Source organism: Schistocerca cancellata, unplaced genomic scaffold (genome assembly GCF_023864275.1).
Source record: "Schistocerca cancellata isolate TAMUIC-IGC-003103 unplaced genomic scaffold, iqSchCanc2.1 HiC_scaffold_718, whole genome shotgun sequence".
Lineage (NCBI taxonomy): Eukaryota > Metazoa > Arthropoda > Insecta > Orthoptera > Acrididae > Schistocerca > Schistocerca cancellata.
Window position 1 is genome coordinate 19,718,713 of NW_026046729.1, and position 18,862 is coordinate 19,737,574.

The window sequence follows — 18,862 nt, forward strand, 5'->3', positions numbered from 1 at the left end:
GTCCAATATGTGTGGGAGCAGCATGTGCAGGGTGGTGGGCGTCATTAAGCCTGAGCGGTCATTACCGCAGTCGTTAAGCAGGACGTAAATTCGGTTCGCTTGCGGTGAAACAGGTAGAGCGGGCACACGTGCATCTGTGTGGGAGGTGTGAGCATACGTTGCCTGCTTTCGGATTACGTGGATAAAATCGAGCTTCGACGTATCTCTGACTTGCAGAAGATTTAAAAATCGTACTGCAGACTTAACCAAGCATAGACCGTACTTGAAATCTAAACGAATAACGTTTCTTACAACAGACCCTACATCGGAGTGTTCAAAAGGTCTCTTCGCAGTGCCGTATGATTGTTAGCCGCTCGTGCCGTATGCTTCAGTGAATATAACGAAATCAAACTCAATGAAATACAAGTTATTAATTTATCGAATATTCATTTTTACTTACAAATTTCCACATTGAATGTTGGAAGTGCCCCCCCCCCCTGTTGTTGAATACACAATTCAATTTGTCCAATCACGTTTCCAAACACAAGTTTGTTAATCAAACCTCTCACAGTATCGCGATGTGGAAGAGGTGTCTCCGGGAAAACTGAATTAAATGTTTGACGAACTGTAACTTTGTATTTACCGCCAGGTTTGAACACTTGTTCGACTAAAAACACACGTTCTTCAATGGTTAGCATTTTAACAGTAACAAAAACAAGACAAACGAACAAAAGAACTAAACTTAAACATTCACGTCAACACGTGACGACACACAGCAATGATACTACTGACGCTGGCTGAGATAAACAAAACACTGAAAAAGTGGGAGAGTCCAATTGAAGGGAAGTAACCCAGGCAGGCGAACAATCATACGGCACGCGCGGCTCACAACCATATGGCACTGCGTAGAGACTTTTTTAACAGCCCCTATAATAATACAAACAACTGTACGACGGTCACGCACACCAGATGGCGGAAAAATTAGTTTATTGCGTATCAGTAGCCCAGAAGACGCTAACAACATGTTTGATAAATTTTATATAAAGTGAGTAAGCAGACCTCAGACGCAAAGCTCTTGAGAAAAATGACGCAATGTGGACTGATGGTATGAAACATCCATCCTGAAAACCTTTCAATTTGATAATGCACCAAATGCCCTACCGATTAAAACTGGTATTTTCTAAACAGTTATAGAAACATCGATATCTCCGATTTCCTGCTGGAATATGCTTCTGAGCAAACAATCGAAATTGTCACCAGATGGATTAAATCCCGCGAAGCACATATTAACTGAAGTCCGATGACTTATTGCACTGAGGTTTCTTATTTATTAATAAGTTAAAGGGATCAGTGAAACATGTTGGTGTCTAAAGATGTTCGTTACGTGGTGTTTGACAGCATCGTTATGAAACACTAAAACAACATTTAAACAGATGTTTCGATCACCTTTTCAGCGGTCCTCGCCAGGGCTACAAAACTGGTGACTTCTGACGTTGATCTTCCGTACGCATACAGTCGTATTTCTTTTACCGACGGCATATTTTGATATGACAGAAGACTTCAAATTCAAGACACCTAACATCCAAAAATATTATATTCAAAAAACATTTTCGTGGGCAGAGTAAACATTTATTGACTTCTCACTACCTTAAAATAAATAATATGGAAAACAAAAATAAAATGTAAGCACAAATATTTTAATAAACTTTACTGAATGCAAATGTTATTAAGATGAGGTTGGGGCATGAGATTTGTTCAGTGTGTACTCTCAGCGTTCGTCCGTCTCTTGCTGTCGAATGTGTATTAGAAGTGTCGCCCACAGAAAGATTACAACAAATCACGTAAGCTCATTCAGTGCATTTTGTAGCCACAAATATTGATGTGGAGTGAAGATTCACGCGCTGTCGCTTGTCAGTACACATCGTTACTAAATAAACCAACTGTTTGTTAGTATACAGCTCTTCATAAAGTTGTGAAATAAACTGTCTATGAGCGAACTTGTTGAATTTTGACCGTAGTAAGGGATTGTTTTCGTTACATCCGTGCGTATCACATGTTTCGCAATTCCTTGTGCACGTTCGAGTTTCTATACTAGTCAACCGAAAACTAACTCCCTTGAAAACCCACTCCTTCATATAGTATAATTCCCCCTTAGTAACATGTCGACTGAATTACTGTGAATACAAGACTTATTTAGAACAATACCCGCTGTGATATCCAGAAGTAAATTCTGTCATGACATACACTGAGCAGCCAGGACATTATAACCACCTACCTAATAGCCGGTATGTCCACCTATGGCGCGCATGACAGCGGCGACGCGTCGTGGTATGAAAGCAGCGAGTCCCTGGCAGGTCGCTGGAGAAAATTGGTACCATATCTGCGCGCACAAGATGAAGAATCTGCGCTAGTAGAATAGGAATGCGGAAAACACAAGTCAGCAAACAATGTATTGGACTCATTATAACGAAACAATAATACAATATCCAAAAGAAAAACCGACTTAATCTCAAATGCAGATCAAACCAAATACAAAATAACAAATAATAATAATAATAATAATAATAATAAAGACGGGACTCTTCGCGGGGAGCGAACACAAACTACTACAACGTCCAGAGGTTCGCCGATAATACCAAGAGATCGGCCAACTAATGGAGGCGTCTCGCCGTTATTGCTGGGACGGCAGCTCTGTATCCTTCCGAGTGGTGCGTCGAACAGCCTTTTGTCGGCAGTGGGCCACCTTATAAAGCCCATTGGCGGATGTATCTACCGGAACTATGTGCGATCACGTGCCTGGCGTAGCAAAGTAGTTCCTAGCTGCGACTTCTGGTGAAGATGTTCTGCAGGCTCCGCGAACGGGTCGCTGTCCGTGGCGGCCGTTGGTGGAGACCCGGTGGCGTGTTGTGTTGTTGCCGCCAGTAACTGTTTTGGCAAGACAGACGAAGTATGTTTTCCAGGTGAATATACACCCTTGATGCAGTCATCCCATGATGGTTGAACGTAAAGTGGGATGCCGATGCATTAGGCGCTACGATGTCCGAAGTGTGCGACCACAGCACGTCACCTAATTCCCGTAAATTCCCAGGAGGAGGCGATGAGCTTCAGCGCCACGTTCAAGCACATCCCAGACGTGTTCGATCTTTTCAGATATGACGAATAAGGGGATTAGAACAAGTGGAACTCGCCATTGTGTTTCTCGAATCATTCCATCAGATTACTGGCCTAGTGACTGGGCGCATTTCATGATGAAAAATGCCACTGCCACTGCGAAACATGATCGTCATGAAAGGAGTACGTGGTCTGCAACCCCTGTACAATACTCTCGCTGCCTTGTGAGAGCTCCACTGGACACATCGATACCCACGGAATGTTCCACAGTACAGGTGTCAAGACGTCTGGTGACAAGTAGTATTGTATCGCGACAGACTCTGTCAATTTCATCATCAATGTGTTTCCCCTAGTGTTACAGTAAACTAGCAGCGCTGCATCTAAGAAAAGCAACATGAATGACAGGAGAACGACCGTATGAGGACCGTAGACATGTTAGTTGCTTGGAGAGACGATGGCTGAAGCCTGCAGTATGGAATCGCGACGAAATTTGTGTATTGCGTCACCAATGTGACTGTGCAAGTGTTACAGTAAACTGACAGTGGTGCATCGGAAACAAGGAACTTGACTCACAGGAGAACGCCCATAAGATGACTGTAGCCGCGTTATTCGCTTGGACAGGAGATGGCTGGAGCCTGTACTATAGAAGTTTGACTCAGTTTGTGATGGTGTGAGTATTATAGTAAACTTGCAGCGGTGCATAAGAAACTAGCAAGTTGACTCAAATGAGAACGTCCATAAGTTGGCCGTAGTACCGTTAGTCGCATGGAGAGAAGACGTCTGGAGACTGTAGTATTGAATCGAAACGCAATTTGTTTTTGTATCGTCAATATGGGGTTGCATCAGTTGCTGTAAATTGGCAGTGGTGCATCAGAAAAAAAAATTATCTCCGAGAGAACGACCAAATGGTGACCGAAGCCGGATTACTCTCTTGGAGGGGAGGCTGCTGGAAAATGTAGTACTGAATCGCGACGTAATTTAAGTGTTTTATCGTCAATGTTCGCGTGCGAGGGTTACAGTAAACTTTCGGTACTGCATTGGGAATAACCAACTTGAATCCCAGGACAATGTCCATAAGGTGACCGTAGATGACTTCTGCTTTGACAGAAGTCGGTTGGAGCCTGTAGTACTGAATCAGGACGCAGTTTGTGAATTGCATTTTCAATATAAGTGTGCCATGGTTACCGTAAACCGCAGCGGTGCATCGGAAATAGGTAAGTTGAATCCCAGGAGAACGTCCACACGGTGACTGTAGCCGCGTGAGTCGCTTGTATTCAAGACTTCTGGAACCTCTAGTGTTGAATACCGACGATATTTATGTGTTACATTTTCTGTGCCAGGGTAGGAGAGTTGCATTAAACTTGCTGTGGTGCCTTAGAAAGTGGCAACTTGACTCCCATGAGAACGTCAATATGGTGACAGTATCTGCACTAGTCGCTTAAAGAGAAGACCGCTTTAGCCTGTAGTATTGAATCACAACGCAGTTTGTTAATTGCATCATCAGTGTGACGGTGCGAGGGTTCCAGCATAATGCAGTGGTGCATTGCTAAGAAGCTGCTTGACTACCTGGGGAACGGTAAAACGGTGACTGTAGCCGCATTAGCCGCTTGGAGAGAACTCGGCTGGAGCCTGCAGTAGTGCATAGGGACGCAATTTGTATGTCGCATTGTCAATATATGGGTGCGATGGTTACAGCAACCTTTTAGTGGTGCATCGGAAACAAGCGAATTGAAGCTCAGAAGAACGTCCATACAGTAACCTTAGGCTCGTTAGTCGCTTTGAGAGAAGACAACAGGAGCCTTTAGTATTCAATCGTATCGTGGTGCAGTTTGTGTGATACATCGACAATGTCAGGGTGCGAGTGTTACAGTAAGCTGTAAGTGGAGCATAGAAAACAACCATCTTGACTCCCAATAGAACGTCGAAACGTTGACCGTAGCCCCGTTCATTACTTGGCAAGAAGTCGGCTGGAAACTATAGTCCTGAATCGGGACGCAATTTATGTGTTGCATTGTCAATATAAGGGTTCTACGGTTACAGTAAACAGTGACAGTGGTGCATTGGAAACAAGCAACTTGACTCCCAGGACATCGTCCATACGTTTACCGTAGAAGCGTTAGTCGCTTGAAGAGAAGACGGCTTGAGCCTGCAGTACAGATTGGCAACGCAATTTGTGTGTTGCAATGTCAATGTAATGGTGCGAAGGTTACTATAAATTGGCGGTGGTGCATCGAAAACAGTTTGACTCTCAAGAGATCTTCCAAACGGAGACGGAAGCCGTGATAGCTGCTTGGAATGAAGATAGCTGGTACCTGTAGTACAGAACTGGTACGAAAGTTGTGTGTTGCATCGTCATGTGAGGGTTCGAGGGTTACAGTAAACTGGCAGTGGTACATAAGAACGACCAACATGTGTCCCAGGAGATCGTCTGAAAGGTGACTGTAGCCACGTTAGTTGCTTGGCGAGAAAATGGCTGAAGCCTGTAGTATTGAATCGCGAAGCATATTGTGAATTGCAACATCAATGTGAGGCTGCAAGGGTCACATTAAACTGGCAGTGGTCCATCCTAAACAAGCAGGTCGAATCCCAGGAGAACGTCCATACGATTACCGAAAAGCATTAGCTGCTTGGAGTGATGTCGGCTGGACCCCGTAGTATTGAATCGCGACGCACTTTGCGTGTTTTATCGTCAATGTGAGGTTGCGAAGGTTACAGTTAACTGGAAGTGGTGCATCGAACACAAGCAACCTTAAGCCCAGGAGAACGCCCATACGGTGACCGTAGTCGTGTTAGTCACATGGAGAGAAGATAGCTGGAGAATGTAGTATTGAATGACGGCTCAATTTTATAGATGCATCATCAATGTAAGGGTGCGAGAGTTACAGTAATCTTTCTGTGGATCATCGGGAACAAGGATCTTGACTCCTATCAGAACGTCCATTCAGTGTCCGTAGCCTCGTTAATCGCATGGAGAGAAACGACTGGAGCCTGTGGTAATCAATCGCGACCATTTTTTTGTGTAGCTTCGTCATTGTGAGGTTGGAAGGGTTATAGAAATCTGTCAGTGGTGCATCGGAAACAAGCGACTTGACTCCCAGGAGAACGTCCATACAGTGACCCTAGGTGCCTTAGTCGCTTGGAGAGAAGATGGCTGCAGCCTGTATTATGGAATCGCGACGCAGTTTGTGTATTGCATCGTTAATGTAAGGGTGCGAGGGTGCAGTGGTGCATCGCCAAGCAAGGTGACTTCCCACGAAAATGCTCATACGCTGACCGTTGCTATGTTAGTCGCTTGGAGAGAAGATGACTGTAGCCTGTAGTATTGACTCGCGACTGAATTTGATAGTTGCATCATCAATGTAAGGGTGGGAGAGTGACAGTAAGCTGGCAGTGGAACAACGGAAACAAGGAACTTGACCCCCAATAGAATGTCGATACGGTGAACGTAGCCGCATTTTCCGTTTGGAGGTAAGTCGGTTGGAGCCTGTAGTACTGAATCGGGACGCAATTTCTGTGTTGCATTGTCAATATAGGGGTGCGACGGTTTCAGTAAACTGGCACTGTTGCATAGGAAAGTTTAATCCCAGTAGAACGTCCACACTGTTACCGTAGCAACATCAGACGCTTGGAGAGAAGGCGATTGGAGCCCATACTATTCAATCGTGACGCAGTTTCTGTGTTGCATCGTCACTGTCAGTGTGCGAGGGTTACAGTAAACTGCAGTGGAGCATCGGAAACAAGAGACATTACTCCCAGGAGAATGCCGATACGGTGACAGTTGCCGTGTTTGTCGCTTGGAGAGATGAGGGCTGGAGCCTGTAGTATTGAATTTCGACTGATTTTGTTAGTGGCATCGACAATGTGAGGGTTCGAGGGTTACAGTAAACCTACAGGGGAGCATCGGAAACAAGCTACTCACGGGTCACGGTCAGAACGAGTTGATATTTGGCTTAACCACTGTCAGAAACAAGAGCAGAAATCAGTGCAAATTCAAAGAAAGAAGGAACTGATCCATACCCATCCTGAACCCATTATAAGAAAACTGACAGTATGTAGTAATACTAATCCAGAGTATTCTGTATTTATGTTCCATATTTCATGAGTTGACGGAGAATGTCAAATTCCATTCCGTGAGGTGGTAGAAAAGGGACTCCCATCGTGAGCGATTCTTGATAAACAATTCAGCTGAAAGTGTTATTCACGAAATAATATACAATGTGTGTAAAACAAGAAGGAATATTACGATGAAATTGATGAAATGTATAATGAGATAAAAGAAATTATTCAGGTAGTGAAGGGAGACGAAAATTGGTCATAGGTGACTGGAATTCGAGAGTACGAAAAGGGATACAAGGAAACATAGTAGGTGACTCTTTCTGGCAGATTAAAACGGTGTGCCGGACCGAGACACGAGCTCGTGACCTTTGCCTTCCGCGGGCAAGTGCTCTACCAACTGACCTACCCAAGCACGACTCACGCCACGTCCTCACAGCATTACTTTTGCCAGTACCTCCTCTCCTACCTTCCAGACTTTACAGAAGCTCTGTAAAGTTTGGAAGGTAGGACACTAGGTACTGGCAGAAGTAAAGCTGTGAGGACGGGGCGTAAGTCATGCTTGGGTAACTCAGTTGGTAGAGTACTTGCCCGCAAAAGGCAAAGGTCCCTAGTTCGAGTATCGGTCCGGCACACAGTTTTAATCTGCCAGGACGCACACTCCGCTTCAGAGTGAAAAACTAATTCTAGTAGGTGAATATTGATAGGGAGTAAGAAATGAAAGAGGAAGCCGTCTGGTAGAATTTTACACAGAGCATAACTTAATCATAGCTAACACTTGGTTCGAGATACATAAAAGAAGGTTGTATACATGGAACAATCCTGGAGATAATAGAAGGTATCAGGTAGATTATGTAATGGTAAGACAGAGATTTAGGAACCAGGTTTTAAATTGTAAGACATTTCCAGGGGGAAATGTGGACTATGACCACAATCTCTTGGTTATGAACTGTAGATTAAAACTGAATAAACTGCAAAAGGGTGGGAATTTAAGGAGATGGGACCTGGAAAAGCTTACGAAACCAGAGGTTGTACAGAGTTACAGGGACAGCATAAGGGTACAATTGGCAGGAATGAGGGAAAGAAATACAATAGAAGAAGAATGAATGATGAAGTCGTGAAGGCAGCAGAGGATCAAGGAGGTAAAAAGAAGACGGCTAGTAGAAATCCTTGGGTAACAGAAGAAATATTGACTTTAATTGATGAAAGGAGAAAATATAAAAATGCAGTAAATTAAGCGGGCAAAAAGGAATACAAACGTCCCAAAAATGAGACTGACCGGAAGTGCAAAATGGCTAAGCAGGGATGGCTAGAAGACAAATGTAAGGATGTAGAGGCTTATCTCACTAGAGGTAAGATAGGTACTGCCGTCAGGAAAATTAAAGACACCTTTGGAGAAGAGAGAACCACTTATACGAATATCAAGAGCTCATATGGAAACCCAGTTCTAAGCAAAGAAGGGATAGCAGAAAGTAGGAAGGAGTATATAGGGGGTCTATACAAGGGCAATGTACTTGAGGACAGTATTATGGAAATGAAAGAGGATGTAGATACAGATGAAATGGGAGTTACGATACTGCGTAAAGAGTTTGACATAATACTGAAAGACCTGATTCGAAACAAGGCCCCAGGAGTAGACAACATTGCATTACAACTACCGTCGGCTTTCGGAGAGCCAGTCCTGACAAAATTCTACCATCTGGTGAGCACGATGTATGACACAGGCGAAATACCGTCACACTTCCAGAAGACCATAATAATTCCAATCCCAATGAAAGTAGGTGTTGACAGATGTGAAAATTACGGAACTATCAGTTTAATAAGTCACAGCGGCAAAATACTAACACAAATTCCTTACAGACGAATGGAAAAACCTGGTAGAAGCCGGCCTCGGGGAGGATCAGTTTGTATTCCGTAGAAATGTTGGAACACATGAGGCAATACTGACCTTACGACTCATCATAGAAGAAAGCTTAAGGAAAGGCAAACCTACGTTTCTAGCATTTGTAGACTTTGAGAAAGCATTTGACTATGTTGACTGCAATACTCGCTTCAAATCCGAAAAGTGGCACGGGTAAAATACAGGGAGCGAATGGCTATTTACAATTTGTACAGAAACCAGATGACAGTTATAAGAATCGAGGTGCATGAAGTGGAAGCAGTGGTTGGGAAGGGAGTGAGACAGGGTTGTAGCCTCTCCCCGATGTTATTCAATCTGTATATTGAGCAAACAGTAAAGGAAACGAAAGACCATTTTGGAGAAGGTATTAAAATCCATGGAGAAGAAATACAAACTTTGAGGTTCACCGATGACATTGTAATTGTGTCAGAGACAGCAAAAGACTTGGAAGAGCAGTTGAACGGAATGGACAGTAACTTTAAAGGAGGATATAAGATGAATATCAACATAAGTAAAATGAAGATAGTGGAAAGTAGTCGAATTAAGTCGGGTGGTGCTGAGGGAGTTAGATTAAGAAATGAGACACTTAAAGTAGTGAAGAAGTTCTGCTATTTGGGGAGCCAAAAACTGATGATGGTCGAAGTAGAGAGGATATAAAATGTATACTGGCAATGGCAAGGAAAGCGTTTCTGAAGAGTGTTTCTGAAGAAGAGAAATTTGTAAACATCGAGTATAGATTTAAGTGTCAGGAAGTCGTTTCTGAAAGTGTTTGTATGGAGTGTAGCCATGTATGGAAGTGAAACATGGACGACAAATAGTTTGGACAAGTAGAGAATAGGAACTTTCGTAATGTGGTGCTACAGAAGATTGCTGAAGATTTGATGGGTAGATCACGTAAGTAATGAGGAGGTATTGAATAGAATTGGGGAGAAGAAGTGTTTGTGGCACAACTAGACAAGAAGAAGGGACCGGTTGGTAGGACATGTTCTGAGGCATCAAGGCATCACAAATTTAGTATTGGAAGGCAGCGTGGAGGGTAAAAATCGTAGAGGGTGACCCAGAGGTGAATACACTAAGCAGATTCAGAAGGATGTAAGTTGTATTAAGTACTGGGACATGAAGAAGCTGGCACAGGTTAGAGTAGCATGGAGAGCCGCATCAAATCAGTCTCAGGACTGAAGAACACAACAACAACATTACGAATTAATAAACACGACCCTATCGAGGTTGTAGAGACATTGAAAGTTTGGAAAACATGTGAAAGAATAATTAAAATGTCATACCAGTTTCATAATTTGTAAGCGTTTTAGCATTATATAGTTTCTTCTATGTATGTGTGATTTTTTTCTCAGCGACAATGCCTGTCAACTCGTCTTAATGTATGTAGCTCTTTATTATTAATAGTAGTATTTTCCATGTTGTTGTGGATGTTAAGAGACCCTGTGACCAAGGCACAGATGCAGATAAACTGCACAAAGGCAATTTTTAATAATGGTCTTAACAATGAATATTTTCTCTTTTTTGGTAACTTTATGGAACGTCAAGTGTATTGTACTATAGGACTACGCAGTTTCAGCAACAGACATGTATTAAGAGCCACTAATGTTACGAGTGACATTAGGATGGAAGTAATACCTCCGGTATTCCTCGCCTCCTCATGGGAGGCAGTGTAATATTAGTATCTGTTTCGATAGCTTAAATAAACTTAATTCGATAATCTAACCATGCATTCTCCTAAAAGCCATAAAGTTTATCTAAAATGTTTTATATCGTTGCTGAGCAGCGACCACCTGATATTTCAAAGAATATCTAACGCGTAGTTGCACAGAATTCGAATTGTTCATAAATTGTATCGATATCGATTTTTCGTGTGTCTTATGGAGCTGAAGGATTATAATCCGCTTCTGTTACCACAGTCGTGATATATTTTTTAAAGACGCAATCGCGTATGTGGCGTGGCCCGCAATCACTAATTAGTTATTATAAAATAATACTTTTCTTCAGTGCTATGTAAGATTTAATGTGTGCATGTAAGATGAAATATCGAAGATATTACAGGACTTTATTTAAAGCAACTGCCAGCACGACAGAAAATTGAAATTATACGGAGCCTATTGTTAGCAATACTGACTAAGGTAATTAAATTGGTTATTGTGCTCTCAAATGCTGTAGTACCTGCTTATTACTTAAAGTATTTCCATGCTATCCATCTCCTATTAATGGCAACAGAAATAACGGTGTTTTCGTAGTTTCGATACAGCTACCAGGGTCTGCCCGCATGTCGGCAAACGTAGTAGTTACGGCAGAAGGCGCATTGCCCTTCAACTTGTTTGTAACTAAATCCAATTTCTTTTAACGTGAGGTGTAGTACAGCAACGGAAATTTCCAGCTGTGTCTGGTCTCTTACGTTCCTCTGTTCGTAGTTGCTATGTCTCATATCCGAACATAATCACGACGCAAATAAATTGTCATGCGAACTCTGTTGATAATCTTAAGACCACTATAGCTTCTGCAAACGATTTCAGGTGACATATAAACTATCACATAAAGTAAGTTTTTGAAAAGTCTTTGCGCTTCCCGCTAAAAGGTGGTGCAAAGCTCACAACAGATTTCTGAATCTTCACAAGAGAATAATAATTGAATCAAAATATAAATATCTTTTTTAAAACATCACATTATGAAGGAATTTCTGTTTGCATCGTCAGTGTCATTGTGTGGTACATCGTTTACTAGGTACTAGGCTCTCAGGATAAGTTCAATGAGATGACCAAGGTCAAAGCAGGATCAGAGATGTACAGTAGCTGAATGACTATACCAATGTCCTTGAATATTATGGAACAGCCCAGCCACTCCCTAATGACGTGACAAGTACTGAGGGGGTAATAGTACCATGGAGGGAAGTCGGCAGCGAGGCTGTAGTATGAAACCCTGAAGCAATTTCTATTTTGCATCGACAATGTCGGGGTTCGGGTTTACAGTAAACGCGCAGTGGTGCATCGTATACAAGCCACTGGACTCCTAGGAAAGGTACTATGGAGAGACCATTGCCGCGTTCGTCTCTTGCAGGAAATTCGGCATGGAGCCAGTAGTTTTCAATCACGACGCGATTTCTGTGTCGCTTAATCAATGTAAGGGTGCGAAGGTTACAGTAAATGGGCAGTGGTGCATCGCGTAGAAGCTACTGGACTCCCGAGCGAGGTTCCATGTAATGACCGTAGCAGCATTAGTCTCTTGGAGAGGAGTTGGTGTGGAGCGCTTAGTATTCAACTGCAATGCAGGGTCTGTGTCGCATCGTCAATGTGAGTGTGCGAGAGTTGCAGTAAATGGGCAGTGGCGCATCGGGTATAAGCTACTGGACTAAAAGAACAGGTTACATGCAGTGACCGTAGCACGTTATTTTGTTGGAAAGAAATCGGCATGGAGCCTGTAGTATGCAATTGCCAACAATGTTCTGTGTCAAATCGGTGCGAAGACTAAAGTAAGAGAGCAATGGTGCATCGGATAAAAGCTACTGGACTCCCATGAGAGGTTCAATATGGTGACAGTACCCGCATCAGTCTAATAGATGTACACTAGCAGAATGACGCAGAAAAAGTGCTCAAGGCTTTTGCATTAGACCAGCACGTGCCTAATGGCGAGACAACTCCTGCGGGTGGCATTAGTCTCTTGGGGATAAATGGGCTTGGAGCCTGAATTATCCATCTCGACGCAATTTATGTGTCGCATCATCAATGTGAAGGTGCGAGGATTGCAGTAAACGGGTAGTGGCGCATCTGAAACAAGCTACTGGACTCCCACGAGAGGTTCAATGTGATGGTCGTAGCCGCGCCATTATCACAGGTGTACCCTATCAGGCTAACTCCTAAAATGGTCGCGAGGCTTATGCAATAGCCCAACTCCCAAATATTGGCGAGACAACTCGTGAGGGCGGAATTGTTTTCTTTAAAAAAATTTGGGACGGTGGGTGTAGTATTAAATATTGATGCAATTTCCGTGTTGCATCGTCAATGTGTTGGTGCGAGGGGTTCAGTAAATGGGCAGTGGTGCATAGGATACAGACTACTGGACTACCAGAGGCAGTTCCATGCGCCGACCATACCTTCACCAGTATCATTGATGTACGTTGTACGTACATTGTTATATTGATGTATGATTGTAGATGAGCGCCTCCCTAATTGCGAGTCCTCTCATTTGGAAGGGATTATTCCCTTGTAGGCTTCTAGGTTATAGTATGCAATCGCAAAGCAATTTCTGTGTCTCATTGTCAATGTGAGGCTGAGGGTTTTTCAGTAAATGGGCAGTGGTGCATCGGATACAAGCCACTGGACTCAAAGGAGATTTTCCATGTTGTGACAGTATCCGCGCCAGGATCATAGATGTACACTAGCTGAATTATTATGTCCGCCGCTCGTGGTCTCGCGGTAGCGTTCTCGCTTCCCGAGCACGGGGTCCCGGGTTCGATTCCCGGCGGGGTCAGGGATTTTCACCTGCCTCGAGATGACTGGGTGTTTGTGTTGTCCTCATCATTTCATCATCATCCAGGAAAGTGGCGAAATTGGACTGAGCAAAGGTTGGGAAATTGTACGGGCGCTGATAACCACACAGTTGAGCGCCCCACAAACCAAACATCATCATCATCACTAGCTGAATTACTCCAACAATGTCCTCGAGGTTTGTGCAATAGCCTAGGACCCACCCAATGGCGACACAACCCCCGAGGGCATCATTAGTCCCTTGGAGATGTGTCAGCATGAAGTGTGTAGTATCCAGTCGCGATGCAATTTCTGTGTCGTATCGTCAGTGTGAAGGTACGACGTTTACCGTAAACAGCCAGTGGTGCATCAGATACAAGCTACTGGATTCCTAGAATAGGTTCTTGAGGCGGCCGTAGCCGCGCCAGTATCATAGATGTACACTATTAGAATGAATCTGAGAATTCCCTCGATGCTTGTGCAATATACCAGCACCAGGGTGATGGCGAGACAACTCCAGAGGGCAGCATTAGTCTCTTGAAGAGAACTCGGAATGGAGCGTGTAGCATTCATTCACGATGCAATTTCTTTGTTGCATCTTCAACGTCATTGTGTGAGGAGTACAGTAAACGAGAGCTGGTGTATCACATTGACAATGCGACACAGAGATTGCCTTGCGATTGCATACTAAAGGCTCCCCACCAACCTCTCTATAAGACACTAACGTCACCTTCAGGAGCAGTCTCGCAGTTAGACAAGTGCTGGGCTATAGCATTAGCCTCTAGGACATTGTCGGACTGGACTCCCTGCAGTGGTTCCATGTGGTGACTTTAGCCGCACTGGCATTACAGATGTACTTTAACAGAATGACTCTGACAATGTAATCGAAACTTATGAAATCTATGTGTCACCCCACTGACGACATCAAAGATGGTGGTCATGATGTCAGCTGATGACGCAAGTACCGTTATCCAAGATGGCGGCAGTAACGTCTTCTGTTGAGGCGAGTTCCGTTTCGAAGATGGCGGCTGTGACGTCAGCTGATGATGGGAGTACCATTATCCAATATGGCAGCTTTTCGCGGTAAAGCGCCACACCCCCTGGCGGGAAGTTTGAATTTTGGTTGGAAAAGGTAATATGTGCTTCTACGTCCCCCATTACGAGTTTCTGCATGATGTTGCGTCATCCTCTCGGAAAACGTGCGGTAATTTCGAATTTTGGAGGGAATTGTGCTCTAAGAGCATACTCCTCTAGCCGAGGGTGTTAGTATGATCTTTTGCAAAGCAGAGACTGCTCATTATGTCATTCAGTTCCAATATAATTTGTATCAATTTGTTTAAATTTGCTCAATTTTTTTTTAATTTCTAGAAATTTGTTTAAATTTGTTATCTACCTGCAGCGTTAGTGGCTTAGTGTGGTGTTACCGCCACAAGAGGGTGTGATATCAGTTCTTATTCAGTTATTGGTTTGGAAGGAGAATGAGGAAATATTGGTACCAGAGAGGAAGAGATTTTAATAGCTGTACCACATGCACTCATTCAGCTGAGGAGTCCACCCATAGCCTACATGAGAAATGGAAGTGAGCATTACTGCTTGAACATATGCAGAGTACAGTCCTGAAAATAAATGCTTTGCATATCACAATGCATGGAGACGTCTATCTCTGCTGTAACTTTTGGCCAACATGGTTATGGAGATGAAGCAGCGATTAGTATGATTAATGTATTATTCAAAACCAGTCTTAGTCCCATTCATTAGTATTATACCGCCAACCGGTTTCAACTCGACGTAGGGATCATCTTCTGGGCGTTTACACCATTGGTCGACTGCTGGTGATGTCACTCCTAGTTTCCCGCCGTTATGTAGACAGGAGTGACACCACCAGCAGTCGACCAATGGTGTAAACGCCCAGAAGATGACCCCTACGTCGGGTTGAAACCGGTTGACGGTGTAGTAATAATGAATGCGATTAAGACTGTTTTTGAATAATTGATCTGCTGGAACTGTCTGTCATTTCTAAAACCTACGTATAAGACCCCACCACACAAGAGCCAACTACATCCATTCCACCAGACCAAAGAACTGAGCTACTTGTCAAGTTCACCGCTAGAGGGAGACGTGATAGGTAACGTGATCATGCAGTTCTGTCCATAGGAGAACAGTATCATAATAACGTCACATCTTTTTCTCAGTACTATATGCCCCCAGCCTCCTCATACCCCCCCCCCACCACCAGTCTGGAGAGGAAAATTGGCGGGAAAATGAATCAGCCTGTTCTGGCTGCTGGAGAGAGGATGAAGTGTACGTAATTTTTTCTACTAATAATTTCCAGGTATTCAACCGGATCCCGTCGACATCCTGCCACGATATTTCGGCCCAGAGACGTCCGGCCATCATCAGGTGAGTACACAACTACTGAAGAGCCCAGATGCAGTCGCGGTATTTATGCCGAATTTCGCACATGCGAACTGTACTGGCATCCTACAGCGCTGCGTCGGGTGTTGACATGCGCGGCATAGCCGAGTTGTACGTGCTACCCTCAGTGGTGAAAGTAAAAAATCATCTAGTCATTGAGTATCGAATGACGTTGTCGATTCCGCTGTGACTGAATAATTTGAATAACAGGATTCCAATTTTTATCCAGCTGAAAACCGTCGTCACGATTTGTAACATTATCGGCAAGACGTATTTCCACTGATTCCTTGATTACGGAACCCCAAAATCCGGAAACCGGAGCTAAAATTTTTGTTCCATTGTATCCCATTGAATGTCCCAAAGAAATACAGTGCTCTGCTACTGCCGATTTTGACGGTTGCCGCAGACTGGTGTATCTTTCATGTTCTGTACATCGTTCATGGACAGTTCTTGTCGTCTGGCCAAACTCTTCAATCGAGCCACCCAGCTGTTCTGATATTCCGTAGGCTCTTACTTTGCTTATCAGGAGACAGTGCGGAACTGTATCTAACGCCTTCCGGAAGTCAAGGAAAATGGCATCTACCTGGGAGCCTGTATCTAATAATTACTGGGTCTCATGAACTAATAAAGCGAGTTGGGTCCCACACGATCGCTGTTTCCGGAGTCCATGTTGATACCTGCAGAGTAGATTATGGGTTTCCAGAAATGACATTACACGCGAGCAAAAAACACGTTGTACAATTCTACAACAGATCGATGACAGAGCTATAGGCTTATAGTTTTGTGCATCTGCTCGACGACCCTTCTTGAGAACTGGAACTAACTGTACTCCTTTGCAATCATTTCGAACCTTCCGTTCCTCTGGAGACTTGCTGTACACGGCTGTTAGAAAGGAGGCAAATTCTTTCGCGTACTCTATGTAGAATCGAATTGGTATCCCGTCAGGTCTAGTGGACTTTCCTCTGTTGAGTGATTTCAGTTACTTTTCTATTCCTTGGACACTTATTTCGATGTCAGCCTTTCTTTCGTACGTGAGAGGATTTAGAGAAGGAACTGCAGTGCGGTATTCCTCTGTGAAACAGCTTTGGATAGAGGTGTTTAGTATTTCAGCTTTACGCGTGTCATCCTCTGTTTCAATGCCATAATCATTCCAGAGTGTCTGGGTATGCTCTTTCGATGCACTTACTGACATAAAGTAACACCAGAACTTCCTAGGATTTTCAGTCAAGTCGGTACATAGAATATTACTTTCCAGTTCACTGAACGCTTTACGCATAGCCCTTCTAACGCTAACTTTGACATCGTTTAGCTTCTGTTTGTCTGAGAGGTTTTGGCTACGTTTAAATTTGCAGTGAAGCTCTCTTTGCTTTCGCAGTGGTTTCCTAACTGTTGTTGAACCACGGTGGGTTTTTCCCGTCCCTCACAATTTTACTCGCCACGTACCTGTCTAAAACGCATTTTACAATTGCCTTCAACTTTTCCCATAGACACTCAATATTGTCAGTGTCGGAACAGAAATTTTCGAATTTATCTGTTAGGTAGTCTGAGATCTGCCGCCCAATATTCCTGCTAAACAGATAAACATTCCTTCCTTTTTTATATTCCTATTTACTTCCACATTCAGGGATGCTGCATGGGCCTTGTGATCACTGATTCCCTGTTCTGCGCTTATAGAGTCGAAAAGTTCGGGCCTGTTTGTTATCAGTAGGTCCAAGATCTTATCTCCACGAGTCGGATCTCTGTATAAATGCTCGAGGTAATTTTCGGATAGTGCACTCAGTATAATGTCACTCGATGCTCTGTCCCTACCACCCGTCCTAAACATCTGAGTGTCCCAGTCTATATCTGGTAAATTGAAATCTCCACCTAAGGCTATAACATGCTGAGAAAATTTATGTGAAATGTATTCCAGATTTTCTCCCAGTTGTTCTGCCACTAATTGAAGTTTCAGTACTTTATCAACGCAGCTTCGACAGTTTACAATTACAATACCGTTTGCTGCTTGGTCACCGCATGTCCTGACTTTGCCCCGCACCTTTTGAAGCTGTTGCCATTTCTATACTTACCTGATTCCATCTAACCTAAGGCCGGCCGCGGTGGTGTCGCGGTTCTAGGCGCTCAGTCCGGAACCGCACGACTGCTACAGTCGCAGGTTCGAATCCTGCCTCGGGCATGGATGTGTGTGATGTCCTAAGGTTAGTTAGGTTTAAGTAGTTCTAAGTTCTAGGGGACTGATGACCACAGATGTTATGACCCATAGTGCTCAGAGCCATTTGAACCATTTTTGAACCATCTAACCTAAAAAACCGCCTGCTACCCGTGAAGCCTCCTGCAGTGTGTAGTGGACTCCTGACCTATCCGGCGGAACCCCCTACAAGCTATGGGGGAAAAAGGCTGCAGTCTAAAGTACTATCTTTATTCTTTTTGGTGGGAAATACGTTCAACTGACGAGATGCTTGTGTTGGACAGAGAGGAGTTTCAAAAAGGGTATTACCTGCAAGCATACAGAATCTATCGCTGTTTGACGTCAGGGTTGACTACAGACGCCTACTAATAATCATACTACAGGCTAGCTAACCAAAGCCAATACACGCCATCACAGCTGATGAAAAAAATGCATCATCATTCTAATTACACTTCGAAATTGTCGTGAGAAAACCAGCACTCATATGGAACAGGTCGTAATGCAGCACATGTATTGAGGAAAATCGTCGTCCTGAAAGACTGCAGTTGAACGTTCGTTTCCCTCCATGTACAAACTGCCGGAAATCCACCTACGGGTAGGAAGGACCGAGGGAGGGAGCTACTCTGTCGACATCCTCACGACACGAGCTGGCTGCCGTCTGCCCTGAAGCAGCGGTCCTTCGCCAACACAAAAGCAGATATTGACAACTAAACAACAGGAGATAATAGGGCGGCTTCTCCAAATGCT